This window comes from Gouania willdenowi, chromosome 4, assembly GCF_900634775.1.
Source record: "Gouania willdenowi chromosome 4, fGouWil2.1, whole genome shotgun sequence".
In the NCBI taxonomy this organism is placed as follows: Eukaryota; Metazoa; Chordata; class Actinopteri; order Blenniiformes; family Gobiesocidae; genus Gouania; species Gouania willdenowi.
In genome coordinates, this window is record NC_041047.1 from 26,491,095 (window position 1) to 26,509,306 (window position 18,212).

Genomic DNA, 18,212 nt, shown 5'->3' on the forward strand with positions numbered 1-18,212 from the left:
GCTTCAACACAGTCGCTGAGCATGTAAAAGTGACAAATGTGCTGCCCAAAAAATAGCGTGTTGAGCTCAGATTAATGAGCATCCGGCATTGCAAATAGTTGAAAACAAGCCATGTTTTCATGACCGTAAAGCAGGGGTGCCAGCTCCCGTCCTGAAGGGACCCTGCCCAGCATGCTCTGGATGTTCTCCTGCTTCGCTACACCTGAATCTAATGAATGTTTCATCCTGCAGCTCTGCAGAAGGCCTGATAATGAGCTACCTTCACAGGGAGGTTTGCTGAAGCCGAGTTATTCAAAACATGCGGGAGGACTGGAGTTGAGCATCAATGCCTCAAAAATCCCCCCGTTCTTCTGATGGTGTTCATTTCCATGAGGCATAAAATTGGATCATGGTCCCAATGCATCACACTTGCAATTCTTGAGGTCTACAACCTAAATCGCAAGGAAAGCCGTGACATCAATCCTTATATAGCCCAAAATGTAATCAATTTTGTTTTACTACTGCTCGAGTAAACATTACTAATGAAGTAAAAAGTGCTTGTGAAGCTTTCGAAAACATTAGAACCAATCAGGGAGCTGGTGTAACAGCTGTAATTGATACACTAATGCTGTGATGTGTAATATATGGCTAGATTGAGAAGAATAAGTTGAGCTCTGGGAGAAAAGTGGAAATGTTTAAAGCGGCACAGACACAGACTTGATATGCTGAAGTGAATTATATTACAAGTAGTTACAAGTATTTACAATTTATACAAAGTGGTGAAAAATGTCCAATGATTCCAACGTGTTCAAAGTCATTATATCTAAAGGATGGTTATTCCATATATCCACACTTCACCCACGCAAGGGGCCAGCGCTTACTGAGACCCAGAAGTGGTTGACTCACAAAGAGCAGTCCAGTGAGTGTGTATGTGTGTGGAGGGCTACAGCGCCTCCTACCGCATTGGTAGAACTCGCCTGTTGTGTCCTCCGATCATTCGGGTCACAGCCTTCTAACTCACCATCAAACCTGGCCAGTTCATTTGTGATCTAGTCCCTCTAAGAAAGCGATCTCTTTCCAACTGTAGAGGTATAGACGACCAGCTTCCACACACACGGTTGCATACTTCTTCTTCTTTTTCTTCTGTGTTGTTTACGGCAGCTGGCAACCAAGGCAAGGAGCATTACCGCCCATGATCATATACTAAGAGTGCGGCCATGTTTAAAGGGCAGCGTCATACTATAACATCATCGCGCATCAAGTCTCGTGATAATTTGAACGGCAGAGTGGGAGGGGGAGCAGCAGAGCGACAGGGTTACACTGGATTTAGTTCATTTGCATTAGGTCTATTAGTACTACTAGTTAATCTTTTGGCTTTACTAGTGCTTCTAGTAAACTAATAACAGTTTACTAGTACTACTAATGAGATTTTGAGTGCACGAGTAGTACTAGTAAACAAAAATGTTGATCTACTTTTAATTCTGTGTTACTAGCAGCAATGGTAGACTGAAAATATGTTACAAGCGAAAAAAGTAAAAATTCTCTCTGTAGCACTGCAGTAGGATAGCATTAGCCGCTAATCACACCGGCTTTTTTCACAGGGGGTTTATGTTTATGAGAGGAGAAAAAATAGCACAGCTCCTCGCTTCAGCAGGCAGTGAAACTCACCGAGTTGGATGTGTCGCTGGTGGGTGGTGCTTCGCTTCAAATTCGCATATGAAGGGAATGGAGACATTTTTTGATCCTGCGCACTCTTAAGTGTTGTATGTTTGCAAGTTTTCTGCTCGACAAAACCCACAATGTCCACGTCTGTCTAAGAAAAGTGTATAAAGTGTGTGGGGAGGGGTTTTACAGCCTTAAAACATGTATAATAATTGTAAAAAATAAAGGTGACTACTTTGCGGATTTCGCCTATTGAGGATTATTTTTTAGAATGTAACCCCTGCAATAAACGTGGGACTACTGTACTAGTAGGGCATAACTATGGTTGATATCACTGATGTTCCAACGGTTTGCTTTAAAATAGGACACTTGCTGTATTGCAAAGTATTCTAACTACTAGTCAGTATGAGTTGTGCAATATTTAATTTGCATGAGCTTACTTGTATACAAGCAGAAACACAGAAAATATCTCTTGCCCAGCTAAGAAGCTGCACATACTCACATTGACCCAAAGTTTTCAAGAAGTTTCATCAATCTATAACAACTTACCAGCCAAAGCATTCTCACTAAGTTTAAATCATTGTGTTTTGCCACTTTGAGACATTTGACCTTTCACTCAGTGGATGAGTTTGCATCATACAGTATTTGTGGGCGTTTAAGGCCTGCCCTTCTTAAACAGACCCCTGCAACCTTGGATGCACTGTGAGTGACGCTGGGAGGCAAACGCCTCCTGCTCCTTATTCTACTGCTCAGCTTTGCTCTTTTGAGCAGATTGAGAGTGAGAGAAGTCAGTCGGGCGTTCCAGCAGCATGCAAACCCCAGCTGGGTGCACTCATCCTGTGTGCTGCCACCCTGTAGCCAGAAATAACTCATTTTCAAATTGTTACTTCCATTGTATTCAGCTCCATTTACGACAGTGTGTGGTGCATGTGTGATCGACTGTATTACTGATGGATGTGAAATGTTTCTGGCTGAATTGGGGAATAAAAACGACATAATCCTGACAATACAGCTTTTCCCATTTGTGTTAAAGACATGGGAAACAACCCATTTACAATCAATTTATTGATCAGTTTCACTTAGTTAAGTCGTTAACAGAGCAGCTTCTCTTTGTGAGGTAATAAAATGTGCGTGGACACAAAGAAACTCACAGCTGTGGGTTTGTCTCATTTGCCCTCCAAGAGGACAGATGTGTGAAACGAAACACTGGATCAGATGTAGGGGGAATAATTGTATGCTGTCCCCAAAGGAAAATACAGTAAAAGAGAAGAATAAACTCCAGAAACACAGAAAATTACAAAAATGAACAAGCGCAGACGGCCGATAAGATCCGTACTTCTCCATGGAGACACTGTTCCAAAATGAAAACGGATTTCGGAAGTATGTTCGTCAGTCTGATGTGTGTGTGTGAGTTTGTTTGTTTGTGCACACGATCGTACACTGATAACATCACTGTTGATGACATCATCAGTGTTCTAAATGTTTAACAGGAGTTTCACAGTGTGGATGGGGAAATGAATGGGATATATATCTATATTTTTTCTTTTGGTTGCCAGAACATCACCAAAATGTATTCTGCTGTTCCTTAACCCATTATCAACATTTCCTGAAAATGTCATCAAAATCCGTTCATAACTTAAGTTATAAGTTATCGTGTACACAAACAGACAAATAAACACACACACACGCAAACAAACCGACCAAGATACTCCCGAAAAACATTTTCGAAAGTATAAAACACAAAATGACAGAAAATGATAACTAAAGTACACAAAAAGCAAGCCAACAGAAACAAAACAACAACAGAAAAACACACAAATGACTCCAAAATGACAACACAAATACATAATGTGGTTCAAAAATACACAAAAAGACAACAAAATGCATATAAGAAGCAACACACACACAGAATGACAGAAAAACACACAATTAACTCTGTTCTTTCCTGTGTTAATGCTCGGATTGGTGATTAGTCTGAATGCTGATATGAATGTACATAATGTGGCCCTTCGATCAAACAAACACGTGTTGTGGCCCACCTCTGCTGTAGATGCTTAACCTCATGAGTCCAGACTTCTATTGTGATACCTGACGTCAACCAGATGAGCATCTCCCGCTCTGCATGGCTCCCATAATGACTGCACATCACTGAATTAAAGTCTACCTGACAGTACTCTGTCACACTCCTGCTCCCCGTCCTTTGCTTTATGAAACTCAACACACCCTCAGGGCTTGGCCTGACACATCAGAACAATCCCAGGTAGGAGAGGAAACAAAAGAGAACAACAACCATTTTCACTGAATCACTGTCTGAGACACATGGCAGGCAGAGCTCTCCCTTTATCTGTCCCGGAGAGGCAGTTATAAAAATTCAAGTACAATAAAATGGGGAAATAGAGATGCTTAAATGCCCAAAGAGGTAATTGATTGGTTCAGCTGTTGTGTGGTTTTACTAGTTCTGCTCCTCATTGAGTCGTTTGGTTTGATTGGGATGTGTTCAAAAACAATGACCATAAAGTGTTTCCCATATTGTGGCAAAACAAAATAGTTACTGTAATATCCCTGTATGAAAAAAAAAACAGATATATGGGGTGTTGCATGTGGGAAAGATACGTACTTCCCTTGCATTTCTGACTCTGACTTTTGTTCTAACCAAAAGTCAGAGTAAAAAGTACTGATATATCCTAAAAAGTACCAATATATCCTACTCAAGTAGAAGTACTGTGACTTGATTGAAATTGTAGTCAAGTACAAGTAAGTCATACATGTTGATCATTGACTGGAGGTTGATAATCATTGTGACGTGTTACTGAAGGTAAATTAAAAGTACTTTTTTTTTTTTTTTTTTAAAGGATTTTTTTGGCTCTAGTGGCCTTTATATGACAGTTGCTTGACAGGAAAGGGGGTGAGAGAGAGCAGGGAATGACACGCAGGAAAGGGTCCCAGGCCGGGAATCGAACCTGGACCCGCTGCAGGTGAGGAGCTATGGCCTCTGTACATGGGGCGGGCCCACTGAGCTAAACACCGCCCAAATTAAAAGTACTTTTGTCGGCTCTATACAGCAAGATTACATTTAGAGACCTGCAAGATTTGAAATAATTCATTAAAACCAAACAGTGAGTCTGTGTGTGTGTGTGTGTGTGTGTGTGTGTGTGTGTGTGTGTGTGTGTGTGTAACCTGGGGCTGTTGAAGGATTCAATCATTCATCTGCCAAAATGGGCGCTTCCAGTCATACCACCTTAAAAGCACACAGCTGCCTGCGCTGGGAGACAGGCTTTTAATATGGTGAGAAAGACGGTAAAGCATTTTTATAAGACCATAAAAATGTCAATTGTTTCCTTTAAAAAAAAGGTTTTGGTTCATTACATATCATGAAATCTATATTTTCAGAGTAAAATCATTTTCCTTTGTTAAATGAACACTTTTTATGTCACTAAACACTGATTTACGACCTATTTTCCCCCCTGCTGTGTAGAAATATCTCACGGTTTTATTCCTTCCTTTCAACATTTACACTTCAAATCCATGATGCATTTTGCAAAACAGCAAATATTTTTCTTCCATATTGCCTCGCAATATTAAAAACCTCTCCAGGCACAACACTTGACTTTGGCTGTTAAGAGATTTGTGTTATCTTTAGCTGGCACACTGACTCATTTCAGTGCAGGGAAATACACTAACAGCAAATTCAAAACACGAAGTTTGACACTTGAGAGAATAAAACATGTACAAGTCGCCAATCTTGGGGTATATCTTTCTCTAAAGTGTTTCCTCTGTTTTTTTTTTTAATTAATTAAAATAAAAAACTCTTAATTTTACCTAAGTTCTTATTCCACCTTTCAAAGCAGACACTTAAATTGGTATGTTCAATTGAACTATTTAAATTATTTTTGTGTGCATTAAATTTTAAACGTCTTTTTTCCCTGGGGGCCAAATTTAGCTCATTAGAGAATCCTATTTGGTCCCCAGAATGCAATAAAAATGACAGAGAAAAAACAAAGCATTGTGTAAATTTCCAAATGTTAACTTGCTCATGACATTTGAAATAAAATTAATTATTATCTATATTTAGATTACTTTCAGTACCAATCTAGTATCTACCATTTTTAATCTCAAATTGATCTTGCAATTTTCCTCAAATAATTCCATAAAATGTTCCCTGTTGCCATGTTGCTAGTAAGGGTGGGTCTTCCTATCATTATGAAGCTGAATTCACCAAGCTTTGCATTGTTCACTCACTAATAGGAAACATGAGTGTAGTTTACTAATGCAAAAACACATCATCAGTTGGGTAAAACTAACAAAAGGGAAGGTAAAGAGAAAAGTTTGTGTTAGAATTTGGTAAGAAATAGGAAAAGAAGCTACCCTTAAAAATGCTTAATTTTAGCACAGATAAGCTTTAAAACTAAGCTCTGTCAATACAAATGTCTTGTTCTTTTTTGCGAATGAAAAAAAATCTCTATTTCAATAAATCGTCTATCCCAAAGCTTATGCTTCTGTCAACCCCAGATATCGTGATTGCTTTGCTCAGGCTAAACTAGTTTAACCTCGGGTGATTTTGGTCTGAAGATAAACATGTGTTTGTATTGCATTGTGGAAAAACAATCTTCAGCCATGTTTTTCAAAGATTGTTTTATTCCCAGGATAGCTGACATTTTTTTTATTCAGGGAAGATAAGCAGAGATGCTTGGAGTAGCAAAAAAGATTGAAAAAAAAAAAAAAAAAGAAAAAAATAGTTAATATTTTTCATGCAATGCTTGGCACTAATTACTTTTCTCTGGGTCTCTTTTCTGAAAAATGATTACTTATTTTGACCTGGAAACTGGTTAAACAATATTAAGTCTCTGGCCTAATTAAGAGCACCACAAATTATTATAGATTTATTATTACTCATCTTACGCACGTCTCACCCATGGGGGATGCGGGGGATACAACACCAGCACTTTCATAACAAGAGAAATTTACCTCCCTCACTTTTCAGAGGAATTCATTGTTGAAAATGTTTTGGTCCAGTTAGATTGATTGAATGGTAGCTGGTAGTGGGTCGTCTTCTGATCGAGAGGTTTGGGGTTCGATCCCAGTACCTGACTATGTGTCGAAGTGTCCTTGGGCAAGACACTGAACCCTAAGTTGCTCCCAGAGGTCGACTAGCGCCTTGCATGGCAGTCCTGTCCCACTGGTGTGTGAATGTGAGAGTGATTGGGTGAATGAGCTGATATGTAAAGCGCTTTGAGACTGCTTCAGTTTGGTGATAAAGCGCTATATAAAATCAAGTCCATTTACCATTTACCATCAAGCCAATCACAGCCAGCCATTTGATGAAGCTGCCGTTCCGAGAAGGTGAACAAAGGGTTAACAGCAATGAGTAAAGTGGAAGTAAAGGGACAGTGGTCCAAAAAGTGGCAAAAAAGAGTGAAAAGAGTGGCAAAATAAATGACAAAAAAGAGGAAACAGGTGGAATCTAATGGCAAAAGGTAGCTTAAATGAGCGAAATATGGCAAACAATAGTAAAAAAGCACAAAAATGTGGAACAAAAAGTGTGTTATTGATTGGGCAAATGATACAGTTGGGCAAAAAAGTATTTAGTCAGCCACCAATTGTGCAAGTTCTCCCACTTAAAAAGATGAGAAAGGTCTGTAATTTTCATCATAGGTATACCTCAACTATAAGAGACAAAATGAGACAAAAAAATCCAGAAAATCACATTGTAGGATTTTTAATGAATTAGTAAAAATCTCGGTAAAACAAGTATTGACTCAATAACAGCGTTGTCATGGTTTTAGCAAACTAATCTAACAAACTAAATTGGGAGTCGACGGTTGCCCGACCCTTAGAACACCTTCAATTTTAAAATTGCTGCTCCACCCCTGACTTATTTTACTTGCTTTATAAGAAAACATGCTTTTTGCTTCTCAACAGAATGAGGTGAATTAAAAGTGGGTCTTTTCAGATAATTTTGGTAGAAAATTTTTCCCTGGTTAACTGCACACAATGAAGCTGAGCTCAGTCAGCGTAGAGCTGCCCTTTCATCCCACACCACCCTGTAAACCAGCAGCACTTAAGGCTGTGCTTTTACAAATCCTATTCATTTAATAAACGCACGCCAAGAGCACTGGATTAGATACAGTTGGAGTGTTTGATGTAGAAAAATGATGGAAGTACAATGATGGAAGGATAACCATGAAACGAAATAAAAAAGAAAAACCTGGCTGAAAAGAGCAGATGGGAGGTTAACATATTGGTTAATAGATATATTTGGAAGGCAAGTGTTTTTTAAGAGGCAGAGATGAGGATTCTGTTAGGAATCACTGTCATGCAGGGGAAAGATTTGGTTTGATGGCAGTCAAACGGTGTGTTATATCACATTAGAGTTCAAGAGGCTATCAAAACATTTTGCCAGGGGGGTCATAACAGCGACCAGATGAGTAATAAAAGTCATAAAATCTGGGAGACGGAGAGCGAGGGGGTTCTGAAAAGTCAGTGAGGCGGAGACAGAGAGGAGAGGAAGATGAACAGAGGGTAAAAAGAAAAGAAAACCCACGGGAGATGCATGAAGGAGGAGGCTTTGAAATCAATAGACTTGCATATAGAGCGCTGAGAGTGGGACCCCTCACTGCTCCACAACGTCTAGCCAAGGATTCCAACTGCCAGCAGACAAACTGAGCATCCTTCCACAGAGCCACACTCAGAAGAAGATCTGTCTCTATATCTCTGTCTTACTTCCACACACACTCACTCCCTCATTCTTATCCCATATTCACGCTGAAGTTTAGCTGCTGCTGCGTTACTGATGATGCTAGAGGTTTAATTCATACTGAGTCCAGGACGAGGCTGCAGTAAAGTCACTTCTGACGCGTTTGGTGTGAATGTTAAGGTGCGTTCATACCGAACGCGACTGAAGTGACTAGATTACATTCAAATCAATGTAAATGATGCTACCTCACGTTATCTCCCTTCAAGCGACGTGACTAGGTCAAGCATGACCTCGTTGTTCAAAAATTTTAACTTTTTAAGCAACAATTCCCCCGTCTTTCACCGTCTGTAGAGCTGCGGCAGCAGCCCCTCCCTCCCGCTACAGTGCAGATGGCTGCTGCGGAGGGCTGTACTACACTTCCTCAATTTATCGGGGCAAAATTAAAGCAGTTAACTTCTTGAATAAGCCTACATTTTGAGTGAACTCATCCTTTAGTAACTCCGTAAGTTGATCATTTAAACCATAAAAGCGGCGCTGTCTATGATAAGTGCTGTAAACATACGGCCGGAGAAGAAGTCATCTCTCTCTCTCCCCTGTCACCGGCTCCGCACGCACGCACGCACACACGCACACACACACACACACACAAACACACTTTTCCCTGGTCGTCGAGTCACTGGAGTGATGAAGTGATGGAGTGACCAAAAAGCATCACTATGTTCAAGCACCTTAAAGCTTCCTGTTCCCTCTTTGTCAGACCACCACCCAAGCACCAGTAATTTAAAGACCGGACACTCATTAAGTTTAGTTGCATGCAATCCTTCAATTTATTGCACAAAAAGGCTATAAACATCAGATCTGTGAAGCATTCTGTACATATTGAAGCCTGTTCATTTGCAGCAACTTTTTGTGATGATGCAAAACAAATGATTTCTTTAGGGTTATACAATATGAGGTGGAAAATTAGAACTTAGGGCTTTAATTTATCACAGTATTTCCACTGATGGATTAATACAGGTGTGTCTGTATGTGGTGGTGTGATATAAAATATTAAGGTTTAAAAAAAACAAACTACCAAACTACCTTTGAATTGTTATACAAGTTTTCACTCAATCTGTCAAGTTTAATTTCATCTATTATTTTAGTTTTACACCTATTACAACACAGTCACTAAAACTTGCTAAAAAATTGGTAAATTTTATCTATATAAAATCCTAAATTTTCCAACAATTTTTTGTAGTTTTGACTGACCCAATAATGTAAAGGTGTACTGGCAGAACTGCACTTCAGTTATATATATATATATATATATATATATATATATATAATTCCTAAAAGCTACTTAATTTAGGAGAGATCAACTTTAATCAAACATATTATGCTACCGGCATGAGGCATGATTAAATTGTAAAGCAAGAGCAGTGGTTTTAGTGTTTAGCTACAGTATGCTGCTTCTGAGAAATAAGGCGCAGGGACAATTCTGTGTGGACTTTGCATGTTCTCACAGTGCTAATGTAAATTTCCTCTTGTGTCATAATCAACACATGCACAAAAGAGACTCAATCATGGTCATCCAAAAGTGACAACCAACCTATCTGTCCTGTATTCAAATCCTGGTCCGTTCGGAATCTTTTTAAAAGCCGCAAGTCCCTCCACCTTTGAAAAGCAGCTCAGAGATAAATCCTGTTGCTGTCACGAAGACGTTTATCCACAAACTTTATACCCGGACTTTTCTTTTGTTTTTTAGTAGAAGCTTTATACATTGGCAATCGTGGAATGGGTAACTTTGGAGTTTCGGAGCGCTCCCCCATGACGCTCTGCTGCTCAAAGTGATACATGTTTGAGACCCATGGCCTCGTATCTGTGCACGATTTACGCAACACCCGCATTCACTTTGATTGACAGTCCTTGCTCCAGGAAGTCAAAGCCTATTGGCTGTGCTCACTCAGCAATCGTTTCTCTTTGTATAAGGGTCTATAGGACGAAGAGGGGACTTATATACATTAACTCACTCTGTGCCATTGACAAGAAAACTCGTGATTTCAAATCCAAACGCTCAGTGCCATTGACAAGATAACTTGTCATTTGCGTTTTTTCACAGAGATTACTAGAAAACACCCTGGTGGATGTCCCTCATCAATATCTAAGCTGCAATGTGATGTAGTAACCAACTGGTGCCCTGAAGGTGGCAGCAGCGCACCTTTAGATGAGAGATTAGCCACTGATGCTATCATTAGGGCGACCGCGGCTCAGGTGGTAGAGGGTCGTCTTCTGATCGAGAGGTTGGGGGTTCGATCCCAGTACCTGACTATGTGTCGAAGTGTCCTTGGGCAAGACACTGAACCCTAAGTTGCTCCCAGTGGTCGACTAGCGCCTTGCATGGCAGTCCTGTCCCACTGGTGTGTGAATGTGAGAGTGATTGGGTGAATGAGCTGACATGTAAAGCGCTTTGAGACCATTAGCTGGGTGGAGAAGCAGGAACGATAGACATTATGGTGCTATGAAGTGATATTGTGAAGTATCCAGCAGCTCACAGCACCACATACTAAGACAGAGCATGTATGGACATGAGTAGATTATTGATAATGTTGCGATGGTGAGATACATCGCTGCGTGTCGGAAGGAAGAAGAAGTTACATCTGTGTGCTCGACAGGGGGTGGGTGGGTGGGCCTCAACTGTGAGCCAGATAGCAAAATAATAGGTGACATGTAGGTGGTAGCAGCGCACCTTTGGATGGAGAGCTCAGATGGAGAGGAAATGAGTTTACGAGACAGAAAATGGCGCGACGAGAGATGATGTCGATGTTCCCACCAGCGCACGCCAAACCAGAGCATGTGTGGAACTTTAATCAACTATTGGATAATGTGGCAATGGTGTGATATAACGATAAAAAAGACGGGGTAAGCAGTGACACTCTGCATGTCCGGGAGGAAGAGGAAGTTGCGTGTGTGCAGACTGATGGGAGACAAACTTGAAGGAACGCCAAAATACATTAAGAAATCCATTCAACTCTGACCCAGATAGTAAAATAATAATACTTTTGCCATCAAAAGCCCTGTCTCAGTGGTTTTTATGTTTTTGTTTTATATAAGGAAACAATGTTCAGATGTTAGAATTGTCACTAAAGCAAAAAAAAAAAAAAAAAAAAAAAAAAAAAAAAATAGCTTTAAAGTCACTGACAGGGTTTTTTAGAAAAAGGCTATTTTCTCAGCTTTTTGCTCTGACACTGAAGATTTGTGTAAAACTTGCTCTATTCAACGGCTGATTACGGGAGAACGAAACAAGCCAGAAACAAAAACAAAAAAATTCTGATGAAAGTAGAGGCTTCAATCTTTCAGAATTTGTTTTCAGATCTCAGATAGTCATTCTACAAAGTATTCAATGGGCCTTTAAAAATCAGTCAAAATGCTCAAAAACTGCTGCCACTGAGTGGGTAGACCATAGTCAAAGACCAGTTGTGTATTTTTTCGCATTTCAAAAGAATCAAACATAAACATAGATTTCTCAGGAACTCCGGATATCAGCTTTAATAACTGATATATTTCAGTAAATTTTTTCATATTTGGAAGTAATAAGTAGTGCACTGAAAATGTGTTTTTACAGCTCGCCATCAGATTGTTTATCACATTCAGGGTTGTTTATGCACTCATCCTAAAAACTTGGCGTGGGTGTGGTGTTGACTTGTCACGCACACTTAATAAATATCAAATAAACATAAAGCATATCTGAGCTCAGTCAGGTTAAAACATAATAAAGATTAGAAGGAAGGACAGCAATATAAAGAACAGAAGGAGAGAGCTATGTCGAAGCCCCGCTGGGTTTTACTAGTGCAGTCTCTGATCATTGATTAAAGAAATATATGTACTTCTCTCTACAGCATTGCAGAGGGCACGCTAACCTTACTGTTCAGCCCTCCTCTCCCGACATTTACACCAACCAAGAGTTGCTTATCCACCTGCCCTTTCCCTCCTCTCTGCAGTAATGGTCATCAGATGACTATCCCTGTGATTTCCTCTGCTCGCAAAACTGACAACTACAAAAGGTCACTGAGTGGGAGGGTAGGGAGGCGGGGGGTCTCAAGCTTTAATCACTCAGCAAAGGCTATTCAATCACCACCTGGTAAAAATGAATTCTTTTTTCGTAGTGATATAGGTGTTTTAATTTCATTGAAAAAGTGCCGTGTTAGACAATGACTTTAAAAACTGCAAATCACTCTTAAGAAAAGTGCCCTTTAGCTGCTCAAACAAATGTGCAGCATTTACCCTTTTGCACTCGTGATTATGCTCTACACAGTGTGTTTAGAAAATGTGAAATATATTGAATGCACTACCTTGAACAAACAAAACCCATTATTGCCCATTATTATTATTCTGAGTCCCGGTTATTTTTTTTCCGCTGCAGGGCTTTCGGCTAAAATCTCATCTCATCAGAATAATCCCCCCCTGCTGTTATTAAACATATGGAGGCTGTTGTTCTCTTCATACCAGCCTGTGTACAAGAAAACATTACCGAGCTAAAGGGTGAAAACACAGCACAAAAAATGGACTCGCATAGGACAGCATGTGTGGAAATGATGGAACAATGTATAGAATAGTAAAGAGCCTAAAAACAGATTGAAGCTACTGATGAAGACCATTTCAAAACAAAATCTCTGATAGAGCTGGAGAAACAGGAAGACTTTAACTTGAGATGAATGATGATTGTGTCACACAGACAAATCACAAATCAAATACATCGACGCACAATGAAAACATCAATAAACGTCGTCATCTTTAAGATTAACAACTTTTATTTTGAAATTCACATAGCACGTCTGTACATCCGTGCCACCATTTCCTGCACGGGGATGGTGGCTTAACGTAGCAAATGCCTCGCGACAACAAAGCCATGCAACCCCTGCTGCCACCCTAATTTGTACACAATACTATGCAGCTGCCGAGCAGTAATGACATGCTGCCGCTCCCTGAAGGTGGAGCTCACCGCTATAAAACACCAACGAAGAAGACACGGAAGTAACCCGAGAGCAACAGGGAACCTGCGTTGTCTACATTGTTGCTTGGCAAAGCGAGGAGTCAAGGAGAAAAAACCATGCGAGGAAAGAGGTAAAAATGATTAACTATATATCAGGTAGTGAAATAATAATGAAAGCGCAGCGATATAGTAGTGATGCTGATTTTAAGACGTTAAGAATTGGGTTGGAGAATGTTGTTTTACACGCAAACTGAGATCTGATACTTTCAGTATTCGGTCCCTGCTCGTAAATGGGTTGAACAGTGTCTGTTCATGTAAATTAACAGGACTACTGAATAACAAGTGTCTGGAAGTCCACTTGAGATATTTATTTTTTAAAAAAGAAGATTGTGTCAAAACATATATGTAGCGTTATTATCCGTGTACCCTTGGTTGTTTGGTTATTCCATTTTAAAACCAAATCAAATAAACCATGTGGTTATTTTTGTTTTACACAAATTCATCATATGCCCCTTAAAATAAGTTTTTATACTTAGTTATATAACAGTGTGGCATAATTAACATGTCATTGTTAAAATAAAATTATAAGCCAGTGACACTTTTTTCCCCATCTAGTCACAGATTGTTACAATGAAATCAACTGTTTTTAAAGCCATATTTTTGTAATAATAAAAACATATTGCAGCATAGTAATTTAAATAAAACAACTAGATATTTTTTAATCACTCACACAAATCAAAGTCTAACACTTTGTTAAATGTTACAGAATGGTGTTTATACTGTTTATTTAATGCTTGATGCCTGAAAGCCCTCAGAAATAAAAAGGTCAAATCATATTTCAGTTGTTTTTTGGGATTTGATATACATGTAAATGACTGTGTAAGATGGGCATATGATATCACATCACACCGATCGCAGGCTTGTGAATCGAATCGAAATCGTATCGTGACAGATTTTGTGATATCGGCAAACATCATATCACCATCCAAACATATAGACATTGCATGGTATCATGATGAAGTTGGTGATTCACACCCCCAGTAGTGACATTGATTAATATTTAATGGCTAGTACACTTACTAAATCAGTGTACAGCACTTTGGACCAAGTCACTCTACTGTTGTAACAGAACAAGCGCTGGTGGTCATCAAGAGGAAGCACCTGGTTCCATCTTCTACAAGGTGGAATTCCTTTTTTGAAGCAGTTTCCAGAGTTTCTGAGATTCCCATGAATGAGCTGAATCACTTGTGCAACAAGCTTGGAGTCAAATCCTTCACTGAAAAAGAGTATCAATTCATGCATGAGCAATGCACTGCACTGAAACCATTAACAGCAGCATTGGACATACTGCAAGGTGATGAGTGTTCCTATGGTGCACTTTGGCCAACACTAGAAGTCCTGATGACAAAAAATCAGTCTCTAAAAGAAGACCTCTCTAAGATGACAGCGGGCCTCCCAGATGTCATTGTAAAAGTAAGTAACCAATAACTTATTTTACCATAATTTATTATACAATATTATATATAGTAATGTATATTATCCAGGCCATCCGTACTCGTTTCACCAATGTGCTGGACGATAAAGATGCCCTTCGTGCTGCCATGAGCTGCCCAAAGTTCAAACTGAGATGGGTAAGAGATGGGGGTAGAAGACAGCATCTCAAGAGGATTCTCATAGCAGAATGTCAAACACTTTCTTCAGCAGAAGACAAAATGAGTGGTCCCCAAAATGCAGCAACATCTATCACTGGCATGGATTTCTTTGGGTTTGAGCCAGAGCCTGAAGATGTTTACTCAGCAGAACAAGAAGTGATGAACTATCTCAGAGCAGGTGCATTTGAGTTGGACATTTTGAAGAACTTCCCCACAGTCAAGAATATTTTCCTGAAGTGCAACACTTCAAGTTCAAGTGCACCAGTGGAGCGCCTTTTTAGTCTGATTAACAATTTGAGAAGCTTCTTTTAATGAGGTACAATTACTGTTTCACCTGCCCCAATGTTCTGTTAAATCATGAACAGTAGGAACAAAGAGCAAATTTTTATTTCTGTGCGGTTTCCATATCATATGTTTTGTTACTATCATGAAGAACATTTAAAAGAAAAAAATAACATATTTTTATTTATTTTTTGTGTTTTTTTGTGTAAGATAAAACAAGATAACACTGTGCTTTATAGCTGCATATTTATTTTATTTAATTGTGAATCTATGGCTCTTGCTGTGTATATTATTTGTCTATATTATTTATTTAGTAGGACAAAAAGAATTGTATAGAATTCTGCAAATGTAACATTGTTGACGTAAAATTTTTTGTTTGGCAACTTCTTCCTCACCTAGGTGTTTATATCCTCCCTTTAATAAAAATGTTTCTTACCCTTCCTTAGGGAGGGCTGGTGATGGTTACAATTATGCAATAAAATAAAATTCATTTATTTAATTGCAATAACAAAACATGCATTGCTGTCTAAAAATGATTGCACTTCTTGTAATGTTGACCTTAGACAGCATGTGCAGACAATGTAAAAAAACAAAACAAAAAAACACCAAAGTAAATTATCTGAACAGATTTTTTCAAATACAATTAAAATTATGACATAATTGTAATCAATTGCGCAATTCCAATTATAATTGATCCCAACCCTGTATCTTGCAGAATTTCAGAAGCACTTTGTGCCCCCAAGTTGGAACGACACACCTCCTAGTGTGCATTTCCGATTGCCCTGACCGTGACGACTTTTGGGAAAGATGCTTATATCACAAGAGGGCCACTGATGGGGCTAAACAAGGGAGGCAAGAAGAGGGGCCAAACTGATTTACAAACATCATACAGATGCGTATGAAGTGAGGGAGAACAGCAACAGGCTAACACAAATGCCTTTATGCAAATGGAGGGAGTATTAGCACGAACGATTGTGCCACCTTCACAAATACAGCAGAAGTCTATATCTACAAAGCTCCCCATTGCATTCAATGGAGTCTCTAAATTAAACGGTCTAAGTGAATGTATGTGTTGTTATTAAATGTGCATTAACCTTGCAGTGGACTGACCTGCTGTGCCCTGAGGAAAGCTTAGAAGAATATCTGATAATGAGCTACTCAGCACATTCCGCTGTAGACAAGCAGGGTGGGAGGTGTCTGGAATAAGAAACAAGGAAGGAAGGAAGAAAAAACCTATTTTGATAATTATATCTGATGCTCTTTGTTCTTTATCTTATAATTTATTTCTTCTTCTTTAAAAAATAAAATAAAAATACATTCTGTGTATCTCATCATTGTGTAGTTCTTGATTTTGTGGTTTGTTATCACACGTTTTTGCGGCATAATTATAGACTTGATTAAAGTAAAAATATCCAACAATCACAAGTGCTCTTTCATCACTTACAATAAATATGCAGATCTATACAAACTGTGCATTGTTTCCTTTCAGTTCCAAGGTAATTGAACAAAATGAACATGTTAAGCTACATGAACTGCAACACAATCCTAGTATATTATGGCTAATTACTAAGTAGTGGTACATGTGCAGTTAAAATAAATGTCTGAAAAACAGACGAATTTGTGATGTGCTTTGTTTTTTTAAACTATGACTCATATTGTTTCTAAGTGTCTAGGAGTGAACTTTTGTTTTTGAGAAGAATCAAAATACTTGTTGCTATTGAACTGTGGGAGTGGTGATCTAGTGGTTAAAGGGCCCATGTTACGCTAAATCAACTTTTCTGTGCTTTAAACATCATGAAAGTTCTATTAGGGCTTCATACACATGCCCAAAGAGTTTTTTTTCATTGATTCCCTCAATCGTATAGTTAGAGGGTGATTTGCTCCTTTCTTACTGCAGGGTGAGCCCAAACACCTCCCTCCAATTTGATGACGCGTTCCCACTTTGATGACTAATTTGAAGCGGCACTGAGCTATAGAAGCTGCGCCTCCAGGAAGCTCTCTGCCATGATTGACATGTGAACAGACACACCCACGAAGGCAAGCATTTCAGCGTCCTTCGCACAGTGCTATGTATGTATTTTCTACATTCTATGTATGTACCGGTGAACGCCCCGCCCCACGCTCTGTCTTGTGTTTATAAAGCAGCATGAGCTCGGCTACGGAGTGGGTGGGAGGAGGGCGGGTTGTCCTCTGGCCCTACGTCACCGTGTGGGGAGGAGGAAGTCAGTGTCCCTTCTATAGACACGCCCACTCATGAATATGTATAAGTAGGCCGCATATCAGCCTGTTTGTGCAGAGTTGCTCAGAAAGTGACTTTTCAGAGGCTAAAACTCTGAAAAACAGGCGAGTTTGGGAAAATGAACCTCAAAGACTATGTTTTTGGGGTTCTTAGAACAATTGGAAATGGGTGAAAAATAGCATTACGTGGGACCTTTAAGGAAGCAAGCGAATCTTGCCCGGGCCATCACTGTGGGATGTTGAGCAAGTCCTTATATCCCAATTCAACTGCTCCACGGGCGCCTGCAATTGGCAGCCCACTGCTACCCCTTGGGGAAAAATGCAGAGAAAATTTTCACAACGGTGATGAATAAAGGTTACATTATTATCATTAATACTTGTAGAATTACAATACAGATTGAATCGGCTGAAAAGTTACAGAACTTCAAAACACTACTCAAAACCCACCTTTTCAAACTTGCTTTTCCTTAACCTTTCTTTTACTTTTATTGTTATTTCTTTATTTTTCTGTATTCTGTAAAGTGGCTTTGAGTCCCAAAAAAGTGCTATGTCAAATGCATGCATTATTATTATTAATATTACTATAAAATCGAATTGGGACAAAACATATGGTCCCAGTTCTATTGCTGATGTTTTACAGCTCCTTTAAAGCTGTTATAGGGCAACCACCAAGTTGGAAGAGAGAGTAGGAGAATAGAAAGTAGAGCTAAACATGAGAGAGAGAGCAGCATGA

At 39.3% G+C, this 18,212-nt stretch overlaps 1 protein-coding gene across 1 annotated transcript in view; it reads right to left on the reverse strand.

Annotated features, from left to right (window-relative positions):
- Window positions 1-18,212, reverse strand: part of ncanb (neurocan b) — a 224,072-nt gene that overhangs the window by 96,512 nt on the left and 109,348 nt on the right.